The sequence below is a fragment of the Chiloscyllium plagiosum genome, unplaced genomic scaffold (assembly GCF_037043375.1).
Source record: "Chiloscyllium plagiosum isolate Xiang-an unplaced genomic scaffold, Cpla_swu_hap1 HiC_scaffold_23, whole genome shotgun sequence".
Taxonomy (NCBI): Eukaryota; Metazoa; Chordata; class Chondrichthyes; order Orectolobiformes; family Hemiscylliidae; genus Chiloscyllium; species Chiloscyllium plagiosum.
Genome location: NW_028270161.1, coordinates 8,303,428 through 8,326,774, shown reverse-complemented (window position 1 = coordinate 8,326,774; position 23,347 = coordinate 8,303,428). Strand labels below are relative to the sequence as shown.

At 41.0% G+C, this 23,347-nt stretch overlaps 1 long non-coding RNA gene across 1 annotated transcript in view; it reads left to right on the top strand.

Annotated features, from left to right (window-relative positions):
* The first annotated feature begins 16,502 nt into the window (after positions 1 to 16,502).
* LOC122561520 (uncharacterized) overlaps positions 16,503 to 23,347 on the top strand; it is a 40,526-nt gene continuing 33,681 nt past the window's right edge. The window contains exon 1 of the long non-coding RNA XR_006315030.2: positions 16,503 to 16,594. This is a non-coding gene — a long non-coding RNA (uncharacterized LOC122561520). The remainder of the gene's footprint in view (positions 16,595 to 23,347) is intronic.

The window sequence follows — 23,347 nt, the reverse complement described above, 5'->3', positions numbered from 1 at the left end:
TGCACTCTGATGACACTATTAGTGTGGGTGGGCAAAAGGCTGAGCATCGTATGTTCCCTTGCCATGAACACCCACATGCACAGGCCTACTCATAGCCTGAGTGACAATGTTTAATGAACTAATGTAGATATTTTTAAACAATCTATTTAGATATGTCTGGAGAAGGTGAAAATTAAACCCAGGACTTTTGACTCAGAGGTGCGGACACTACCACTGTATCACAACAGCCTCGATGAACAAGTTTAATTTGCATCTAATTGTTATACTACAGTAAAGGACAAGGAACAGTACAGCACAGGTTCACCAAGCCTGTGCTAACACATAATGCCTTTCTAAAAATCCTTTTTTGTCTCTACCTTCTTTGTACCCCTCTATTCTCTGTCTATTAGAATCATAGAGATGTACAGCACGGAGACACCCCCTTTGATCCAACTTGTCCATGCCGATCAGATGTCCCAACCCAACTAGTCCCACCTGCCAGTACCCAGCCCTTATCCCTCCAAACCCTTCCTATTCATATACCCATCCGGATGTCTTTCAAATGTTGTAATTGTACTAGCCTCCAAACTTCCTCTGGCAGCTCATTCTATACACATACCACCCTCTGTGTGAAAAAGTTGCCCCTTAGGTGCCTTTTATATCTTTCCCCTCTCACCCTAAACCTATGCCCTTTAGTTCTGGACTCCCCACCCCAGGGAAGAGACTTTGTCTATTTATCCTATCCATGCCCTTCATGATTTTGTAAACCTCCATTAGGTCACCATCAGCCTCCAATGCTACAGGTAAAACAGCCCAAGCCTATTCAACCTCTCCTTCTAGCTCAAATCCTCCAACCCTGGCAACATCCTTGTAAATCTTTTCTGAACCTTTTCAAGTTTCACAACATCCTTCCGATAGGAAGGAGACCAGAATTGCATGCAATATTCCAAAAGTGGCCTAACCAATGTCCTGTACAGCCACAACATGACCTCCCAACTCCTGTATTCAATACTATGAACAGTAAAGGAAAGCATACCAAACGCTGCCTTCACTATCCTATCTACCTGCGACTCCACTTTCAAGGAACTATGAACCTGCAGTACAAGGTCTCTTTGTTCAGCTGCACTCCTTAGGACCTTATACACTTAATGGTAAAGTCCTGCTAAGATTTGCTTTCCTAAAATACAACACCTCTCATTTATCTAAATTAAACTCCATCTGCCACTTCTCAGCCCGTTAGCCCATCTGATTAAGATCTCGTTGTAATCTGAGGTAACCTTATTTGCTGTCCACTACACCTCCGGTTTTGGTGTCATCTGCAAACTTACTAACTATACCTCTTATGCTCACATCCAAATCATTTATATAAATGATGAAAAGTCAGTGGACCCAGCACCGATTCTTTAGGCATTCCACTGGTCACAGGCCTCCAGTGTGAAAATCAACCCTCCACCACCACCCTCTGTCTTCTACCTTTAAGCCAGTTCTGTATCCAAATGGCTCATTCTCCTTGTATTCCCTGAGATCTAACCTTGCTTACCAGCCTCACATGGGGAACCTTGTCAAACATCTTACTGAAGTCCATACAGATCACGTCTACCGCTCTGCCTTCATCAATCCTCTTTGTTACTACTTCAAAAAACTCAATCAAGTTTGTGAGCCATGATTTCCCACGCACAAAGCCATGTTGACTATCCCTCATCAGTCCTTGCCTTTCCAAATACATGTACATTCTGTCCCTCAGGATTCCTTCCAAAAATTTGCCCACCACCGACATCAGGCTCATTTGTCTATAGTTCCCTGGCTTGTCCTTACCACCCTTCTTAAACAGTGGCACCACATTAGCCAACCTCTAGAATTCTGGCACCTCATCTGTGACTATTGATGATACAAATATCTCAGCAAGAGGCCCAGCAATCACTTCCCTAGCTTCCCACCGAGTTCTAGGGTACACCAGATCAGGTCCTGGGGATTTATCCACTTTTATGTGTTTCAAGACATCCAGCACTTCCTCCTCTGTCACCATCTATTTCCCTACCGTCTATATCTTCCGTGTCCTTTTCCACAGTAAACGCTGATGCAAAATACTCATTTAATATCTCCCCCATCTCCTGCGGCTCCACACAAAGGCAGTCTTGCTGATCTTTGAGGGGCCCTATTCTCTCCCTAGTTACCCTTTTGTTCTTAATGAATTTATAAAAACCCTTTGGATTCTCCTTAACTCTATTTGCCAAAGCTATCTCAGGTCCCCTTTTTGCCCTCCCGATTTCCCTCTTCCCTACTGCCTTTATACTCTTCTAAGGATTCAATCGATTTAGTTTGTCTATACCTGACACATGCTTGCTTCCTTTTTCTCAATTTCTTTAGTCATCTAGCATTCCCTACACCTACCAGCCTTTCCTTTCACCCTAACTGGAATATACTGTCTATGGACTCGTGTTATCTCCTTTCTGAAGGCTTCTGATTTTCCAGCCGTCCCTTTACCTGCAAACATTTGCCCCCAATCAGCTTTTGAAAGTTCTTGCCTAATACCGTCAAGATTAGCCTTCCTCCAATTTGGAACTCCAACTGTTAGATCTGGTCTATCCTTTTCCATCACTATTTTAAAACTAATAGAATTATGGTCGCTGGCCCCAAAGTGCTCCCCCATTGACACCTCAGTCACCTCCCCTGCCTTATTTCCCAAGAGTAGGTCAAGTTTTGCACTTTCTCTAACAGGGACATCCACATATTGAATCAAAAAATTGTCTTATGCACACTTAACAAATTCCTCTCCATCTAAACCCTTAACACTATAGCAGTCCCAGTTTATGTTTGGAAAGTTAAAATCCCCTACCATAACCACACTATTATTCTTCTAGATAGCTGAGACCTCCTTCCAAATTTGTTTCTCAATTTCCCTCTGACTATTAGGGGGTCTATAATAAAATCCCAATAAGGTGATCATCCCTTTCTTATTTCTCTGTTCCACTCAAATAACTTCCCTGGATGTATTTCCAGGAATAACCTCCCTCAGCACAGCTGTAATGCTACCCCTTATCAAAATGCCACTCCCCCTCCAATCTTGCTCCCTTTCTATCCTTCCTGTAGCATTTGTATCCAGAAACATTAAGCTGCAAGTCCTGTCCATCCCTGAGCCATGTATCAGTAATTGCTGTGATATCCCAGTTCCATGTTCCAAACCATGCTCTGAGTTCATCTGCTTTCCCTGTTAGGCTCCTTGCATTGAAATAAATGCAGTTTAATTTATCAATCCTACCTTGTCCCTGCCTGCCCTGACTGTTTGACTTACTCACTTTCCCAACTGTACCAGTCTCAGATTGATCTCTTTCCTCACAATCTCCCTTAGTCCCACCTCCCTCCTTACTAGTTTAAATCCTCCTGAGCAGCCGTAGCAAATCTCTCTGCCAGTATATTAGTCCCCTTCTGGGTGCAAACCGTCCTTCTTGTACAGGTCACTTCTACCCCAGAAGAGATTCCAATGATCCAAAAATGTGAATCCTTCTCCCATACACGAGCTCCTCAGCCATGTATTCATCTGCTCTATCCTCCTATTCCTAACCTCACTAGCTCGCAGCACCGGGAGTAATCCAGATATTACTACTTACGCGGATCTCCTTTTTAAATTCCTGCCTAACTCTCTACATTCTCCCTTCAGAATCTCCTCCTTTTGCTTTCCTATGTCATTGGTTCCAACGTGTACAATGACCTCCTGCTGGTCTCTCTCCCCCTTGAGAACATTCTGCACGCTCACTGAGACATCCTTGATCCTGACACCAGGGAAGCTACACACCATTCTGTTTTTTAACTGCTGGCCACAGAAACGTCTGTCTGTGCCTCGGACTAGAGAGTCCCCTAACACAATCGATCTCTTGGATCCTGACATATCCCTCATTGCATTAGAGTCTGTCTCGATACCAGAAACTTGGCTGTTCGTGCTACATTCCGTGAAAATCCATCATCCCCTACATTTGAAATGGGGATAACTACAGAAGACTCCTGTACTACCTGCCTACCTCTCTTACCTTTCCTGGAGTTAACCCAACTATCTGACTGTATCTGTGACTTTTACCCCTTCCTATAACTGCCATCCATCACATCCCCTTGCTCTTGTAACTTCCTCATTGCCTCTAACTACCTTTCCAACCTATCCATTCAATCTGATAGAATTCGCAACCCGCGGCATTTATTGCAGATATAATCCACGGTAACAAGTAAACTCTCCTAAACTCCCACATCTGACAAGAGGAGCCTATCACTCTACTAAAGACCATTTTTGCTTCTTTAAATCTACAGACACAGAAAATAGCACTGTCTTATTCCTCTGCAAAACACTGCTCCAGGCAAACAATCCTTATGGCTTATATCTTTAAGTTTAATCAAGAGACGCATCTCAATAAAACATATAAACAAGAAAGAACCCACTCTACTCACTACTGCACTCTTACAGTAAGGCCACAGTTAAAACTATTCACTTATCTGTTTCTGTGCTGCGACCTCTCCCAAACAGGTTCCTCCAAGATCAGTTGTGAATTTCACTGTTTGTTCATTTTCCGAGATGCACTCTGATGTCCAGCGATACATGAATTCAAACAGCAGAGGCAGTAACTGTACAGGTTCACTATGTGTCAGTTCGCAGTGTGGGTTTCTTTCTCTCTCTCCTGCACAGACCATGTGCGGCCTTTGTCTGTTCCTCTCCCATTTAAAAGTGCTGTTGTTTTGACTTTTTTATCTCCAAAATTCCAAAACAATGCAACAGCATATAAAACAGTAATTGCTGCTCCTGGAATTTGAGGAAATCACCTCCGACACTTAAAATACCTCAAAAAAGAAGCAACCTGTTACAGCCAGAAATATTTCCTGTTCTCCATCTTGGATTACCCAGAATCCTATTCTGTCAAGTTGCCTTTTAAATGTTGCTATTGTATCTGCCTCCACCATCTCCTCTGGCAGCACATTCCAGACACTTACCACCCTCTGTATAAAATACTTGCCTCTCACATCTCCTTTAAACTTATCCCCTTTTACATTAAACCTATGGCTTCTAGTAACTGACATTTATAACCTGGGAAAAAAAGACTCCAACCATCCATTCCATCCATACCTCTCATAATCTTGTAAATTTCTATCAGATTGACCCTCATTCTTCAATGTTCAAGTGAAAACAAACCACATTTGTCCAACCTCTCCACATAGCTAAGATTTTGCAAGCAAGGCAACATCCTGGTAAACTATTTCTGTACCCTAGGCGGAAGTGGGTACTGCAGATAATGGAGGTTAGAAACAAGATTAGAGTGGTGCTGGAAAAGCACAGCAGGTAAGGAGCAGGAAAATCGATGTTTCGGACAAGAGCCCTTCATCAGGACAAAGTCATTCCTGTATTTCTGTACCCTGTCCAAAGCCTCCACATCCTTCTGGTAATGTAGCAACCAGAACTGTGTGCAATATTCCAAATGTGACATAACTAAAGTTCTATATAGCTGCATTGAAATGACATCTTATTATTGCAAGAGCTTCTAATGAAGACTGACTTGTGGTTGTTTCTCTACCAGTATAAACCAATGAGGCCTGAATCAAAGACAATAAGGTAAAATTAGTAATATTTTTAAAAAATAGAGGTTTGCTGACAGCGATCCCAAATATCACAATCTATTCCTTGTAGCTGGTTTGAAGCGAAATCCAAATATTCCCATTCCTCTACTCATTTCCCCATATTCCTGTGATGTTTGTTCTCCTTCAAGGGAATATTCGGGGTTTTTTTTAAACTGTCTGACATCCACTATCGAGACTGGATCCAGCACTTTAACAGTGCATTCCGAATTCTAACTCCTTGTCACCTGATTCTTTTCACAATCACTTCAAATTTGTTTGTTTCAGCCATTGGAGAGAATTTCTCTTTACAGTATTTTCTCGAGCTAAACTCTTCTTGATTTTAAACATCTTGATTGTACTTGCACTTGGCTGCCTTGGCCCAAAGAAAAGGCAGTCTAGAAAAGCTGATGCATGGTAGATCCAACATTGATGGTGGGATAGGAAGGAATACTGTGCTTTGCTTCTGACAAAGCAGGGACGGGGACCTGTAATTTACTTTGAGTAAAATCCAGTAGCTCTCAAAAATGTGTTAGTAAGTGTTTATATTGGAAATTGTACAAAATCGGTTAGGAAATACCAGTGTTGTAACTTACAGCAAAAGAATGGAATCCCTTCAAATCGTCAAAAGCAAACACCGTTTATGTCCTGGACTTAATGTCCCTAAAGAGACATTCAAAGGCTAAATGCATGTACACTGCAGAAGGGCGTCTGTGTTACTTTTATATTTTTCTGATAATAGCAACATTTCAATCTCTGAAGTCTCCTTTATGTTGGTGTCATGTGCAGTCTTCGTGAGTCATTCGGCTACTTAATATCAAAACTAAACATTAACAAAAAAGCATTACAGGGAATATTTACTTACTGTGGCAGTTTACCTCAAATTGGTATCAGCGATGTGGTCAAGAATTAATGAAAAGTTTTCAGCGGGAAAATTACAGATCAATTAGAGAGAATCGAGATTGTGGTTTATATTTTGCTCATTCCAGTTGGTGTTGCTATAAAAAAAACTAAACACTGCATCGCATCATTGGCGGACAAATTGATCTGATGTATTTGCTTATTTATAAAAAGCTATTGATTTGCAATAACTTTCACAGCAATTACTTCCACAAGGTCACAAAACATGAGCTCCCTTATTTGGTCTATCTTAAGTGAGCTGCTGAGGAAAACCAATAGTTCCATTATCGTAACACTTAATTGTCTCTTAGATTATTCCTCTACTTGGTTATTCACTGCCAAAAACAGGTTATTGATATTTATCCTAAATATGTCTTACTCAAGTTCGACAGGATGATGTGGCACAGAAGGAGCCCATTTGCTTATCAAGTCGATGTCAACCCTTTGCTAGGGTGGGATGAAAAGATTTTGTTTTCTGAGGCTTGTTCATCTGCACAATTCCCTTTGTCAGTAAATACTGGAAGCTGGGTCAATGAGTTTATTCAAGGCTGAGATAGATGGATTTTTGATAAACGAGGGAGTCAAGGATCATGGGGGCAGACAAGAAAGTGGAGCTGAAATGACAACCAGACCAGGTGAAGTAGGTTCCTGGTGAAGAGCAACTACCTCCTGTAGCTCCTCAGTCTAATATTCCCCTGCCCCTTTTTATCAGCCTTCTTAACTTGGTTTTGCTGGCAATAATTTCAACAAATCTAATAGAAATAAAGTTCTGGATGACCAAGCTATGTTTACCTGATCGAACAAGATCAAAAATACACTCTGTGATGTAAAGTGTGTGAATTAATATAATTTATTTTGGACTTTTGATTTTGATCTAGTGGCATATACATTTCCTATCTATCTGAGGGGTTTAGTGTAAAACTTGTAGGTATTTCTGTGGCCATAGTGATTTCTATTAAAACATAGTATTAGAAAGAGATATGTTGGAAGTCATGGAGTTTTGTTTATATTGGCAAGTTTTAATGAGAGAGCAAAGTAAATGTTGTAATGCATAAGGCTCAGTTCAGAACTTCAGGGATTGGTCTTTTAAAATTAGGGGACAAACATCCATAGCTTTGGAAATAAAGGTTTTTGAGTCACAATTGGTCAGTTTTGCAGCAGTTTTCACAAAACTGGAAATGCAAAACAGTTGCTGCAAAAGAAAGGGAGGAAGTTTAGGAATCTTATGAAATATGTTACCTCAGTCTAAAAGCTCCAGACCAGAAGTGTTTGTTTAAAACTCTGTGAGGATTGGATGAAGCTGAGAAAGTCTAGGCTGAGTTATATGATGAATCAAGGAAGAGGCAATCAGATTCATGACTGGGAATTGAAGTCACAGCTAAATCAAACACTATGTAGGATAGAGAAGGGAATTCTCTCTGGTGCAGGTATTATAATGGAGAGTTTTGGGGATTAATGGGATAGTATTTTACTGTGTGGTTTGCAGCTTTAAAATTTGCAATATATGAAAATAGTTTGTTGTATTCAACTTCATCTTCAATCCTTTTGCATTAATAAAAACTTAGATTTATTGTTAAACCCAAATCTGCAGTTATGTATGTTTGTGTCTGAGTGAAAGACCATCTTTTCAAAACTAAAATATAAAACAAGATATGATCTATCCAGGCAGATTTCAGTCTGGAATCTGACCTGTCCAGAAATAATATTAGCTGGGTTCATAATGCACCAGTCAACAAAACATAGAATGAATCTCTATGTAGAATTGGTGGAGGGACAAAATCTCTGAGGTCCCAGGTTCGATTCCATCCTCGGGCGACTGTCTGTGTGGAGTTTGCACATTCTCCCCATGTCTGCGTGGGTTTCCTCTGGTTTCCTCCCACAGTCCAAAGATGTGAAGGTCAGGTAAATTGGCCATGCTAAATTGTCCATAGCGTTAGGTGCATTAGTCAGAGGGAAATGGGTCTGGGTGGGTTACTCTTCGGAGGGTCGGTGTGGACTGGTTGGGCTGAAGGGCCTGTTTCCACACTGTAGGGAGTCTAAAAAAAGTAATTTAAATGCTGCAATGGGAAACCTTGAGGATTAATAGGATGAATGAACTGAATGAGTTGAATTGTCTTCCTATTCATTTACAATTGTTGATCTTGAGTACCCAGTTTTCTGATGATAATACTGTTGGATTAACTTTACTTCCTTTCTTCAAATTTTCTGACAGAGCATTTATAAATCATTGATCATTTAAGCTGGTTTCGAATTTGATTAAATGTGAAATTTCATTGTTCAATGATTTCCATCACTTGCTGCAGGGAAATTCATTTCTCATGTTAAAAGTTATTGCTGTCAACGGTGATTGTAACACAACTATACCATATATTACACTTTTAATGCATGATAAACCAATAACCAAATGTTTAAGTATATGTATTCTTAAATATATAATAAAATTAACTCAAACATTTTCTTTTTGTTTATTCAAACTTTCAATTCATTCTATTTCAGTGCAAGGTTTTGGGGGAAATGTCTGTGGATTCTTTCACTTGTACGAGAGTTGACTGGGGGTTTGGCATTTTCCTACAGGGAAGGAAGTTGTATCCCCCTCAACTGATTAGAGAAAACTTTGAAGGTTCGTTTCCGTTACCATGAATGGAAAACTTACTCTCTTGCTGACTCTGTCTCCTGCTCTCTCTCCAAACTCCTGCATGATCCTCTTAAACTGCTTTACTGAGGTAGGGAAGGACTAGACCTTGGAAGGACTGGAAAGCAAGAATGAGAATCTCAGCATCAAGGATATTCTTGGCAGGCAGCTAATGTAGGGGAGCTAGGATTGAGGTGATAAGTGAATGGGACTTAGGACGAGCATGGATACAGGACACAATCTCAAAATAGTGTCATGGTAATGTCACCAAGATCTCTCATTGGTGAAAGTGAGATAGCTGGTGGGGGTTTAACATGAGGGTCACCACATCGCAGGTAGAAGGGGAAGAGGTTGAGAAGGTTGTGATAACCTCAGCTGGTGCAGAAATTGAACCCAGGCTATTGGCATCACTCTGTATCATACACTGGTCGTCCAGCCAACTGAGCGAACCAACGCCCCTGCTAGGTGCACAGGACGAGGACCTTATTCTGTCAGACAATCAGCCAATAGGAGCTTTACACAAAAAGGGAGGCATTTACTGAACTGTTCTGTCTCTCTTCCTAGCAGGGAGTGAAAAAAAATTATATTTCTTTATGATTAATTCTCAGGAATGTGGACACCTGTAGCTTGGCCAAAATGTTTTGCTCATCTCTAATTGCCCCTGAGAATGTGCTGGTGAACAATCTCTTCGAATGCAATTGAATGGCTCATTGGTCATTCAGCTCAGCAAGGTAGACGAAGAGTGTGGTACTGGAAAAGCACAGCTGGTCAGGTAACATCTGAGGAGCAGGAGGATCGACATTTTGAGCCCTTCATCAGGAAGGCAAGGCACCTATTCTGCTGTAGAACTGGAATCACCTCAAATCCTAGAAATGGAAAGGATGATAGACTTCCTTCCCAAAGGCACATTAATAAACCAGAGCTTAAAAGCCTGAATGATCAATGATTCATAAATGCTCTGTCAGAAAATTTGAAGAAAGGAAGTAAAGGTAATCCAACAGTATTATCATCAGAAATTTGGGTACATGAAATCAACAATTATAAATGAAGAGGAAGACAGTTCAACTCATTCAGTTCATTCATCCTATAAATACTCTACTCATTCCAATTGCTGAAGTGAGCTTCTAATTTAATTGATTGGATTTAAATGGCCCAGTTGCTGTGCTGAAATTTGAATTATGTATTTGGATTGATACTCCATTAACCCACCCCTATGTCATTGTCCCCCAAAGCAGTAAGCCTTTAAACTTGTAACTTTTTAAAATTTCATTCAGTGCTTATTTTTGGAACCGTTTGATTTTATTTCATTCATTTAAGTGCTTGCACAAGCATCTTCTCTTGCTCAATATTCAGGAAGACTTTTAAGGTATTTTTCAATTTTAGGATAACTTTCCAACATGCCTTTGCCATTTTGTAGATTACATTTCTACGTTTTTTCTTTTTTACTCTACTTTGAGCCTTTAGCCAAACATACAATGGCAGTAAACTCAGGTGGCACAATTATACATGTCAGATGCTCTCTCTCTGACCAAGTGAAGTATCTGTGTGGACTTGAAATCAGGAAATATTTTGGTTTCAAATAAGACGTACCTAGGGAATCACATCCCGTGTCTGTCGCTCAGGATTGAAATACTGGAGGCAAATCAGAGGTTGGTTTGAAAGATAATTAGTTCAGATAGATGGTAGAATTGAAGCACTGTAACACTAGTGACATACAGCTTGGTGGACTTGGAAGACTGTTGGTTTGTTCTCGCATAACAAGATAAACACGATTTTAAACTAAATTCAGGTCATTCTGCTATAATGCACGACTCGTTAATGCAAATTCACTAGAACATGATTGATGAATTGGGGACACTATTTCTATAGCATAAAGTTTTAAAATGTGTATTGCTTATAACGTGATTCTGGCCCCATTAGTTTAAATGGTGCTGTTATTATGCTATTTTCTTAAAACACGGGGTTGCATGAAAATGGAAGTACTGTGTTATAGCAGAACTAATTGTCGGAGAAAGTGAGGACTGCAGATGTTGGAGAGTCAGAAGTGATAAAGTGTGGCACTGAAACAAACACAGAGACTGCTGGAAAAGCTCAACAGGTCTAACTACATCCATGGGGAAAGAAACAAAGACAACATTTTCCGGGTCCAGGGATCTTTCTTCAGATAAAAGAGACTAGAAACAAAGCACTTAGGAGAAAAATGATGTTTTATAAAACATTTCATCTTTAAGCAAATGATATTTCTAAATTTTAATGATGATTGCACGATGTTTAATAACATCAAATTGTAATTGCAAAGGGAATGGGGAGTCAATGGCCGAGTGGTATTATCGCTAAACTATTAATTCCAAGACCCAGGTAATATTGTGGAACCTGGGATTGAATCCTGTAATGGCAGATAGTGGAATTTAAACTCAATTTAAAAAGAAGTCTGGAATTAAGAGTCTAATGCAGACACTGATTGTTGAAAAAGCCCATTGAGTTCATTAATGCCTTTTAGGGAAAGAAATCTGTCATCCTTACCTGGTCTGGCCTAATTGTAACTCCAGTCTCACTAATGACATGGTTGACTCTTAACAATTAGGGATGGGCAATAAATATTAGCCTGGCAAATGATCCCCACATCTCCTGAATGAATTAAAAACTAAAATATTTCTTTTATCCTCCTGTAGGCTGAGGCCAGTTTAGGAAGGCTGATTTTATTCCTATCATATCTTCATAAGAATAGTGCCTTTCCTTTCTGTTCTGCCACTCTAATCATTTTAATCATGTTGCCATAATGCTTGATATACTCACTCCTAATCATATTTTTAATATTTTGGATACATGTCAAAAATGATAATTCCAAGATAAACAATCCTCTCAACTATTAATAATTCAGTTCCTTGTATAAGTTGACATCAAAGGCTGATAGAAATGTGTATGGCTAATAAAGTGAATTTGTATCAAGGTCCTATTAAAAATCTATCCATTGAACTTTAAAAGCTGTAAAACATGAGCAATATAAATAGCACACGTTTGTGTAATATTGATATGATGGTTTGAATACTGTCATGATGAGGCATACTGTAATGATCTTTATTCCTTGTGGTACATATTCATGAGCTTGACTTGCTCTATAATGTCTTGAATTGATTTTTCTTTCATTTTTCAGGAACATGCTCCATTCTCCACAGTTGTGTTACGTTTTGATATTTTGTAACCCATTGCAATCAGGAAGGCAGAGTGTGAAAAACACAAGTGATAGGTTTGTATACGTATATATTTATAATGCATAGTTCCATATGGATACCTTTCTTAAACTGGCCCATAGACTCTTTATCACTGTAGAGAAAATAAGATCAGTACAAGGAACATCGACTGTGTCATCTGTAGGAATTAATTTTGCTTGACTCTCTGCTATTTGTGTTCCACAATACAGTTACATGTATTTGTGGGCAAAGGACAGAGAGTTCCTGAACATTGAATACCTTAGAGTCCCTACAATGTGAGGGCAGGCAATTTGGCCCATTGAATCCATGCTGACCATCCGAAGAGCATTCCTGTACTCCCCATGGCTGATCTAGCTACACATCCCTGAACAGTATGTGGCAAATTATCCTGGCCCATCCCCCTGACCTGCACATCTTTGGACAGTGGGAGGAAACCTACAGCGACACAGGGAGAATGTGAAAACTCCACACAGACAGTCAGCCGAGGCTGAACCTGGGTCCCTGGTGCTGTGAAGCAACAGTGCTAACCACTGAGCCTCTGTGCTGCCCTTTTCCATTGAAAGCAGGAGAAAAGGATGCTCATGTTTATATCATGTCTTTTGTCATCTCAGGACACCACAATGCACTTTCCATCCAACTGAGGACGTTTTGAATGGAGCCATGGTGAAGGGTTACTGTTGCCATGTAGGAAAATCAGCAGCCAATTTATGCACAGCAAGATCTCACAAACAGCCATGTCTCATCTGAGTTAGACACAGTTCATAAGCATAAAGGGATTAAAGGGTATGGGGAGAAAGCGGGAATAGGGAACTGGCCAGCCATGGTCATATTGAATGACAGAACAGGCTTGAAGGGCTGAAGGGCCTACTCCTGCTCTGCGTGTTTTATGAAAGGCAGCAACGCTGACAGTGTAGCGGTCAACACTGCACTTCAGTGTCTGTCTGGATTGCTGTGATCAGGTTTCTAGACTGGGGTGTGAACCCACAACCGTCTGAGAGAGCCACTACTAAGAACAAATAACAAAACAGGAAAGCAACGGCTTTCCAGCCCACCAAGACCATGCTAACACACAATGCCTTTCTAAATACCTTTTGCCTCTAAACTGTCCGTATCCCTATATTCCCTGTCCATTCATGTATCTGTCAAGATGCCTCTTAAACTTTGCTCTTATAGCCACCACCATCTCCACCACCACCACCACTTTCTCTGGCTGTGCATGCCAGGCACTACCACCCTCTGTGTAAAAAGAAACTGCCTCTCAAATCTCCTTTAGACCTACCCACTTTTACCTTAAACTTATGCACCTTCATAATTGACATTTCTAACCTGGAACAGAGAGTCTGACTATTCATTCTAGCCACGCCTCTCATAATTTAGTAAACTTCTATTAGGTCCGTTGACGTTCAAATGAAAACAAACCAAGTTTGTCCAATCTCTCCTCACAGCTAATACTCTCCAAACCAGGGAATATCCTGATAAACTGTTTCTGTACTCTCTCCAAAGTCTCCACATTCTTCTGGTAGAGTGGCGACCAGAACTGTACAAAATATTCCAAATGTGGCCTCACTAAAGTTCAATACAGCTGCAACACAATTTGGCAATTTTCATACTCTGTGCCCTGTCTGATGAAGGCAAGCATGCTATATACCTTCTTGACCACCTTATCCACTTGTGTTGTCACTTTTAGAGAACTCTAGATCTGTACACCCAGATCCCTCTGAATGTTGATGCTACGAAGTGTTCTGCCATTTATTGTACACTTCACTCCTGCATTAGATCTTCCAAAATGCATCACCTCACATTTGTCCAGATTAAACTCCATTTGCCATTTCTCCACCCAAGAGCCCAGCCTATATATGTCCTGCTGTATCCTCTGACAATCCTCCTCTCTATCTGTAGTTCCCCCAAACTTTGTGTCATCCGCAAAATTACTAACCAGGTCACCCACATTTTCCTCTGATTTTTTTAATATACAGGGCGAACCCCAGCCCCCTGGTTATAGATCTCCAATTTGAAAAACACTCTTCCACTGCTACTCTATCTTCTATGCCTAAGCTAGTTCGATATCTAACTTACCAACTCACCGCAGATCCCATGTGACTTCACCCATTGTATCAGCCTGTCTTGCGAGACATTATCAAAGCCTTGTTAAAGACCATGGCAACACGACGCCTGGAGGAAGAGCGTCTCATCTTCCGCCTAGGAAACCTCCAACCACAAGGGATGAATGCAGATATCTCCAGCTTTCTCATTTCCCCTACCCCCACCTTTTCTCAGTCCAAACCCTTAGACTCAGCACCGCCTTCTTGACCTGCAATCTTCTTCCCGACCTCTCCGCCTCCACCCCCTCTCCAGCCTATCACCCTCACCTTAACCTCCTTCCACCTATCGTATTCCCAACGCCCCTCCCCCAAGTCCCTCCTCCCTACCTTTTATCTTAGCTTGCTTGACACACCCTCCTCATTCCTGAAGAAGGGCTTATGCCCGAAACATCGATTCTCCTGTTCCTTTGATGCTGCCTGACCTGCTGTGCTTTTCCAGCAACACAGTTTTAACCTCCTTAAAGTCCATACAGACAACATCCACTACCCTGCCCTCAGTCATCTTTGCCACTTCCTCAAAAATCACAAGCAAGTTTGTGAGACACAACCGTCCCCCCACAAATGAGAGTAACTCCTATCCTAACAATCTCTTCTAATTATTTCCCAATCACTGATTTAAGACTCACTGGCCTTTAATTTCCCAGATTATTCTTACCCTTCTTTAAAAAAGGAACAGTATTGGCCACTCTCCAGTCCTTTGGACCCTCTCCTGAGACTAAAGAAGATAAAAGGATGCGTACAAGACCACAGCAATTTCTTCACCTGCTTCCCTTGGCATTCTGCATGGATTCCAATTGGTCCTGGGGACATCTCTTTTCAAAACACCCAGCACCTCCTTTTTTTATGTCAATATGCCCCAGAATATCAACATACCTCTCTAGATTCACTATCCACCATGTCCTTCTCTGTGTGAATGCCAATGCTGAGTATTCATTAATGATTTCACCTGCTTCCTCCAGCTCCACGCATAAATTCCCTCCTTTATCCTTAACTGGATCTACCCTTTCCCTAGCTACCCTCTTGCTCCTCATGTACATTTCAAACACCTTAGGATTTTCCTGAATCCAGCTTTCCATGGATATTTCATGGGCCCTTTTAGCCCTCCTAATTCCTTGTTTGAGTTAATTCCTGCTGTCTTGGTGTTTTTCAGGAACCCTGTCTGTTTTCAGTTTCCTAATCCTTCCATAGGCCTCCTCTTTCTTTTTGACTAAGCACATTTCCCTACACATGAACAAGCCATAAGAGAAGGCCACTCTGCCCTTCTAGCCTGTTCTGCCATTAAGTAAGATCATGACTGATCTGATTTGAGCCTCAACTCTACATTCCTGGATCCTTCTGTTAGCTTTTTGTCTCTTTGGTCACCAATAATCCATCTACCCCTGCCTTAAAAAACTTCAATTTGTTTTAATCTTTTTTTACGAGGAGAGGCTCATAACATTTTAATATTCAGCAAGGTGTGAATTTACATAGCTCCTTGCCATTACTGCAAACTTTCCACATAAAATGAAGTGGGTTGCAAAAAACTACAGATTGCAGTGAGCTGAATGATTTTGTTTCCTTTTGTCGTGGTTGGTTGAGGGAGGAAGGACAGCCAGGATGCAGGGCTATCTCTCCACTCTCTTCCCTCTACATCACCATCAATGTCTAGCTGAGCTTCCCATAGAGGTAGACAGGGCTGCATTTAATTCATCATCTGAAAAATGACAATTCTTTCAATACTGAACTGGGTTGACGGGCCACTTTGGGAAGTTGACCTGAGAGACATACTGAACCCATCAATAATACTGTGGATGCTGGAAGTCTGAAATAAAAACAGAGAGAAACAGAATTAACGTTTTGAGACTTACTGTGCCACTGGGTCAAAATCCTGGAACTCCCTCCCTCATGGCATTGTGGGTCAACCCACAGCAGGTGGAATGCAGCAGTTCAAGAAGGCAGCTCACCCCCACCTTCTCAAGGGGCAACTAGGGACGGGTCCAGCCAAGCATGCCCATGATCCATGAGTGAATATAAAAAAGACTTCTTAAGTCATACTGGACTTGAAATGTTTACTCTGTTACTCTGTTTCTCTCTCCGTAGGTACTACCAAACCTATGGAATTTCTCCAGCACTTTCTGATACATAGTGACATGTGGACTCCTCAAGTTATTATAGATGGTTTTATTTCAAGGCATGAATTGGTGAGTCCTATCTCTTGTGACTATTTTGGAAATGTCATGAGTGAGTCTGGAGGAGTATACTATATTTCACTTTAGTCCCGCCTCCACCCATCACAGTTTAGAATTATGCAGTTACCAATCTGACTCGTTAGATATCTCTGTAGTAGGTTTAGAATCAAACAGTCCATCAAGTAAGTTTCTTTAATAAGCAATATTTTTGATTTATTGTAAAAATTGAAACTTATTTGATGAGAATGTAAGGCAATTTCTGAAATAACTCCACAGAGGCCAGTATCCTGTCACCAAGTCATCCTTTACTTTCCCCGTGGAGAGTCCTTGACACTGATCCAGCTCCCTGAGGGCCAGCTCTCACAGTGAACAGAACCCCCGAGATTCCTGTTTTTTTTTAAGATTTGGAATCAGAAGTTGAGAGTCTCCATTGAACATTGGAGTTCTTACCCATCATCATGACATTCACCAATCCTAAGATCCATTTACATGGTCACATTTTGTTCATAATGCTCCTATGAAATACATTGGGACATCTTAATACTCTGTCAATGTAAGTTGTTAACTTTGTTTTTAAAATGGTATCTCTGACAGTGCAGGACTCCCTCAGTACAGTGCAGTTGTGCACCAGTGGTGGCTCACTCAGTAGCAGGGTTGTCTCTAAATTACAACGTTCACAGAAATGAGGCTTGACAGTTCAGTGGAGCACTGTGAAAATGCTGTACTGTTGGATGTGCATTTTTCAAATGAGGCATATATTGAGACCCTGTCTGCCCTTTCAGGCAGCAGTAAATGATCATATGGTGCTGTTTTATAGAAGAACATGGAATTGTCCTGATTAATATTTATCCCACTAGCAACATCACAAAACAAATCCTGATTGTCTGCTCTTAGAAAATTGTAGGAGCTTGCTGTGTACAAGTTGGCAGCTGTAGTTTGAAATATTTCCACAGAGGTTGGTACCCCATCCCCAAATCATCCTTTATTTACACGTGGACAATCCTTGACACTGATCCAGCTCTCTTAGAGCCAGCTCTCAGAGTGAACAGAACCCCCGAGATTCCTGTTTATATCTGTCAGCTAGGGCTCCCTGATTGGACCAGATTAACAGCCCTAATCAGGGAACTCATATGCTATGAAATCCATTTGGCTGACCTCATTACAATCACTACAGTTTGAAATATGAAAAAAAAATCATCTACCCTTCAATACCCCAAAACACATAGGCACACACAAACCATTCACACCAGGAAAAGGGGGATAAAGGATTCCTCTCTCTGGAGAGATTCACTTCATGAAAAAAATACTCTTTTAGCCACTGATTATTAACTATTGATGACATAAAGAATGAATTGTGGACTGTTCAGATGGTCATTGGTCTGGCTTGTGTAGTGATTTTGTTTTACTTCATTCATGGGATGTGGGCATCACTGACTAGGCCAGTATCATTGCCCATCCCTAATTTCCCAGAGGGAAGTTAAGAGTCAACCACATTAGAACATTAGAGGACTCTGAGCCTATACTCGATAGAGTTTAGAAGGATGGGGGGGGGTAGGGGAGGAGAGGGATCTAATAGAAACTTACTGAAGTCTGAATGGCTTGGACAAAGTGGATGTTGGGAAGGTGTTTCCTTTGGTAGGAGAGACTAGGACCTGAGGGCGCAGTCTTAGAGCAAAGGGAAGACCTTTCAGAACGGAGATTAGCAGAAACTTCTTCAGCCAGAGAGTGGGGAATCTATGGAATTCACTGTCACAGAAGGCTGTGAAGGCTAGGTCATTGAATGTATTTAAGACTGAAATAGATAGGTTCTTGATTGTCAAGGGAATCAAGGGTTACGGGCAGAAAGCAGTTGAGAAACTTATCAGTCATTATTAAATGGCAGAGCAGATCCAATGGGCTGAATGGCCTAGTTTCTGTTCCTATGTCTTATGGTCTTATTGCTATGGCTCTGGAGTCACATGTAGGCTGGCCCAGGTAAGCTTGGCAGTTTCCTTCCCAAAAGGATATGAGTGAGCCTGATGGATTTCTCCAACAAATGATAATGGATTCATGGTCAAAATCAGACTCTTAATTCCAGATTTCTTTTTTTATTGAACTCAAACTTCATCAACTGCCATGGTAGGATTTTAACCCAGGTCCCCAGAATGTTACCAGGGTCTGTAGATTTACAGCCCTGTTATAATGCCATTAGACTGTCACCTACCCTATATCGGAGTGGAGAGCATGGTGCTGGAAAAGCACAGCAGGTCAGCCAGGATCCAAGGAGCAGGAGAATCGACGTTTCGGGCATAAGCCATTCATCAGGAATAAGAGCCTCATTCCCGATGAAGGGCTTATTGTCTGAAATGTTGATTTTCCTGCTCCTCGGATGCTGGCTGACCTGCTGTGCTTTTCCAGCACCAAACTCTCGACCCTGATCACCAGCATCTTCAGTCCTCACTTTCACCTACCATAGATCACCAAATACAGGCAACTGTCTGCAGGATCTTTGCAAACACCATTTCCTTAGGACACACAGTATCATGCGTTTGTTCTCAAAGGGATAATAACTGGATTTACAACAAGGATTTTCCCAAAACAGGAAAGCTGAGCTGGCCAACCCCTGTTCTTCAGCAGGCTAATCACGAACTACCCCTGAACAGATTCCAAAACAGAAACTGTAACACAAGCAGGTGATCTCCAGTAAACACACAATTATCGAAAAGCATGCGACTACCACAAGATGCCTTGTTGAAAATAATATTCAATGTTCTTTCATTGACTTATGTGCAAAAGAACAATCCAGGGATCCACAATCATTCAAACTCAAGCCCACAAAAAGTGATTATATCTGAAGCTTTTGTGACAGAGAATACAATTGAGAAATTGGAATAGTTTGCATGAGACCAGTCTTTGGTCCACTGACATGAATTATTAATATTCAAATTTTACATTTGCAGAAATCTTAAGTAGGATCACAAATTCATATTATTTTAGTATGTTGAGGTTGCTCCAAACTTCTGCAAAATTTTGTTAAACTATATAACTAAATATTTAATATTGAGCATCTGGTTAAAATTACAGATACAGAAAGGTTTTTAAATCCACATTTAATTAAAAGTTGTTAATTGAAATATGGATTTTATACCTTATTATCAAGACCAGTAAGCTTTAATGAACAATAATATCAAATGGATAATCAGCTTGGAAGGAGATAAAATATCTTTAAGCACTGCAAATGTAGAAATAATTTAACGTAATCCCAAATGTAATGGCCCACTAATTTCTGAATATTATTTGATAAATTGGATTCTAGTTAAAAGTACAATGCATCTGTTCAAGTTGTTTTGCACCTTGGTGATTGAAGTACAAGGTGTCTTCAGAGATGCACAGGCTAAATAAAAGAGCCTCAGATCATGGGTTGATGTTGGTCTGGGTGGGATGTTCTTTCGAGGGTCAGTGTGAGCCTGATGGGCCCAATGGCCTGCTTCCACACTGTAGAGGTTCCATGATTCCCGTGCTATATTTTATCAATTTATTACAATAATTGGTCTGAATTGTAAAGGGGTCTGAGTGACGTATTGTGGTGGGATGAGTGGCAGAATCCAGTGACAAGTATGACAAGAACCAACACGATGTTCAGTTCCATCTTTTCTGCTTTTCATGAGCAGTGTGGTGAGATTCTCACCAGACAGCAGTGAGATGCTCATTGACAGTCATCATTGATTGTCATATGCCCTACTGGTGGTACACCTTCCCTCATTAATGTTCAGCCTGCCACCTTACCAAATTCACCAAACAAGCCCGATGTCAGTGACATGTGACAAGGAAACCAGGCTAAACACCTGAGGGATCCAACACCCTGCTTGCTCCAAACAACATCCATTGACACTGACATCTCAGGGCATACTACATGGGCACTGTCCCCATGCACCCCATGAACACGGCATCTGACATGTGTCAGTATCTTAAAAAACCCTCCTGGAACATTTCTGTCCATTTACAGGACACTTCTGCACTTCAATGTTGCACCTGGGGCTGCTGGGGGAACTCTCATTGTATTGCTGAAGACAAAATGTGTGCTCAGGGACATACACTCAGCACATGGACTAGACCACAGAACTTACAGTACACAAGGAGGCTATGTGACCCCTCATATCTGTACCAGCTCCTGAAAGAGCAACTGATCTAATCCCACTCTCCAGCCCTCTTTCCTTAGCCCTCTAACATCGTCATTTTCAAATATATATCCAGCTCTGTTTTGAAACCTCTTATGGAATCCATCTCCACTCGTCTCCCAGGCAATGCAATCCAAATCCTAACAACTCTAAGAGGTTTCTCCTCATCTCTCTCCTAGCTCTCTTGCTGACAATCTTGAAATTGTGATGTCTAGTTACTGACAAAGCAACCAGTGGAAACAAAATAACCTGCTTTACCCTGTCAAAATCGCTCATGATTTTGTATATCTCAATAAAGTCACCTCTTATCTTCTCTGCTCCAAGTAGAATAAGTCCAATTTCTCTACTCTTACTTTGTACCTAAAATCCCCCTCATTTCTGGTAACCTTCGAGTAAATCTCCTTTGCACTAACATCCTTCCTTAAATAAGGTCCACCAGAAATGAACACAATACTGCAAATGTGGTCTGACCAACGATTTGTAGAGGTGTAGTATTACTTCCTTGTTTCTATACTCTATGCCTCTGCTTATAAACCCAAGAATTCTGTAAGGCTTCATAACAACTATTTCAATTTGCCTGGCCACCTTCAGATAACTATACCCATGAACCTCAAGGTACCTCTGCTCCTGTAATCTTCTCAAGGTTGTCCCATTGAGGTCTGTATTGTTTCTCCATGTTACTTCAACCAAAATGCATTGCCTCACATTTTTCTGCCTTGAAATTGATCCATTTGGCCAACTTGTCAATGTCCCTCCAAAGTTGCTCAGTGTATTCCTGATATTCACTATTCTCCCTGTCTTTATGTCAGCTGCAAAATTTGCCCTCAGCCCCCATTTCCAAATTATTTATATAAATCAGACAAAGCAAGGATCCCAACATGGATCCCTAGGGAATACCACTTTCAACTCGTCTCCAATCTGAGAAATGCCCATCCATACCTACCCTCTGTTTCCTATTGTTTAGCCAAGTACTTATCTGTGGTGCCAAAGACCCATTAATCCCAAATATTTCTAATTTGCTAACCAACCTACCTCATGACACTGTATCAAATGCTTTCTAACGTCCAAATATATAACATCCACAGCATTACCCTCATTCACTGCCTGTGCCAACTCATCAAAGAACTCAATTAAATTTGTCAGACATGACTTGCCCTTGACATGTTGACTGTCTAGTATTAATATTTATCTTAGCCTGTATTGGCTCCATCAGTTTTTCCCCTATTGATGTCAAGCTGAGAGTTCTGCAGTTTCCTGGGTTATCATTTGCCTCTTTCTTAAACAATGGTGTCAGATTTGCGATCCTCTCGTTGCCCTGGGACTAATCCTGTATTCAGAGAGGCTTGGAAAATTTCTGTCAACGGCTCCACAGTTTGCTCCCTTACCTCGCTCAGCAATCTAGGGTGCATGAACTTAAAAATGTGTTGCTGGAAAAGCACAGCAGGTCAGGCAGCATCAAAGGAGAAGGAGAATCGACATTTCGGGCATAAGCCCAACCAGGCCTGGCAACCTCTTTACCTGGAGTGCTGCCAGCCTTTTTAGTTCCTCTTCTTTATCCATCACTATACTACTCAGTTGCTCAACACTCACAATTGCCATTGAACCAATGTCATCACTTTCTAATTTGGTAAAAACAGCAGCAAAGTACTCATTTAGTGACTCTGTCATACACTTTACTTCAGAGAGCAGATTGCCCTGCTTATTCCTAACAGGTCCCACTCTATCCCTTATTAATCTATTAATATGTTTGATGCACATTTTACGATTTGATTTGGTACAGCCTGCCATCTTTCCTCTTAATCTCCCTTTATTCAGTCTTGGTCTCTCTCTTGCATTGAAAGGATTCTTCTTGATTCCGATTGTTATGCATCATTCACTTCCTTTCTCTTCCTTATTTTCTTATCCTTATTTTCTTATCCTTATTCTTAATCATCAGGGTACTCTAGCTTTGGATACCCCATATTTATTTCCCATGGATATGTACCCAGCTTACACTCTATTCATCTCTCTTTTGAAAGTATCCCATTTCTCATCCATTGTTTTATTCATCAAAATGCATTTCCAAACAACCTGGTCCAGTTCAACTTTTGGACCCCTGAAACCTTCCCTTTTCCAGCCTGGGATCTTAGTCATTGAGTTATCCTTTGGCAAGCTGGAGAGCGTTCAGAAGAGATTTACCAGGATGTTGTCAGGATTGGAGAGTTCCAGTTATTAGGCGAGGCTGGATAGACTGGGACATTTTTCACCAGCGCGTAGGAAGTTGAAGGGTGACCTCATAGAGATTTATAAAATCGTGAGGGGTATAGATAAGGTAAATAGCGGGTGTTGTTTCCCTAAAGTGAGGGATTTCAAGAGAAGGGGGCATATTTTTAAGGTAAGAGAGGAAAGATTTTTTAAAAAGACATGAGGGGCAGAGAGGGTGGATCGTGTGTGGAATGAATTTCCAGAGGAAGTGGTGAATGTGGGTACAATTACAAAGACATTTGGATAAATACATGAATAGGAAAGGGTTTGGACAGATATGGGCCAGGAGCAGGCAGGTGGGATTGGTTTGGTTTGGGATTATGGTTGGACCAAAGGGTTTGTTTCCATGCTGTATGAGTCTATG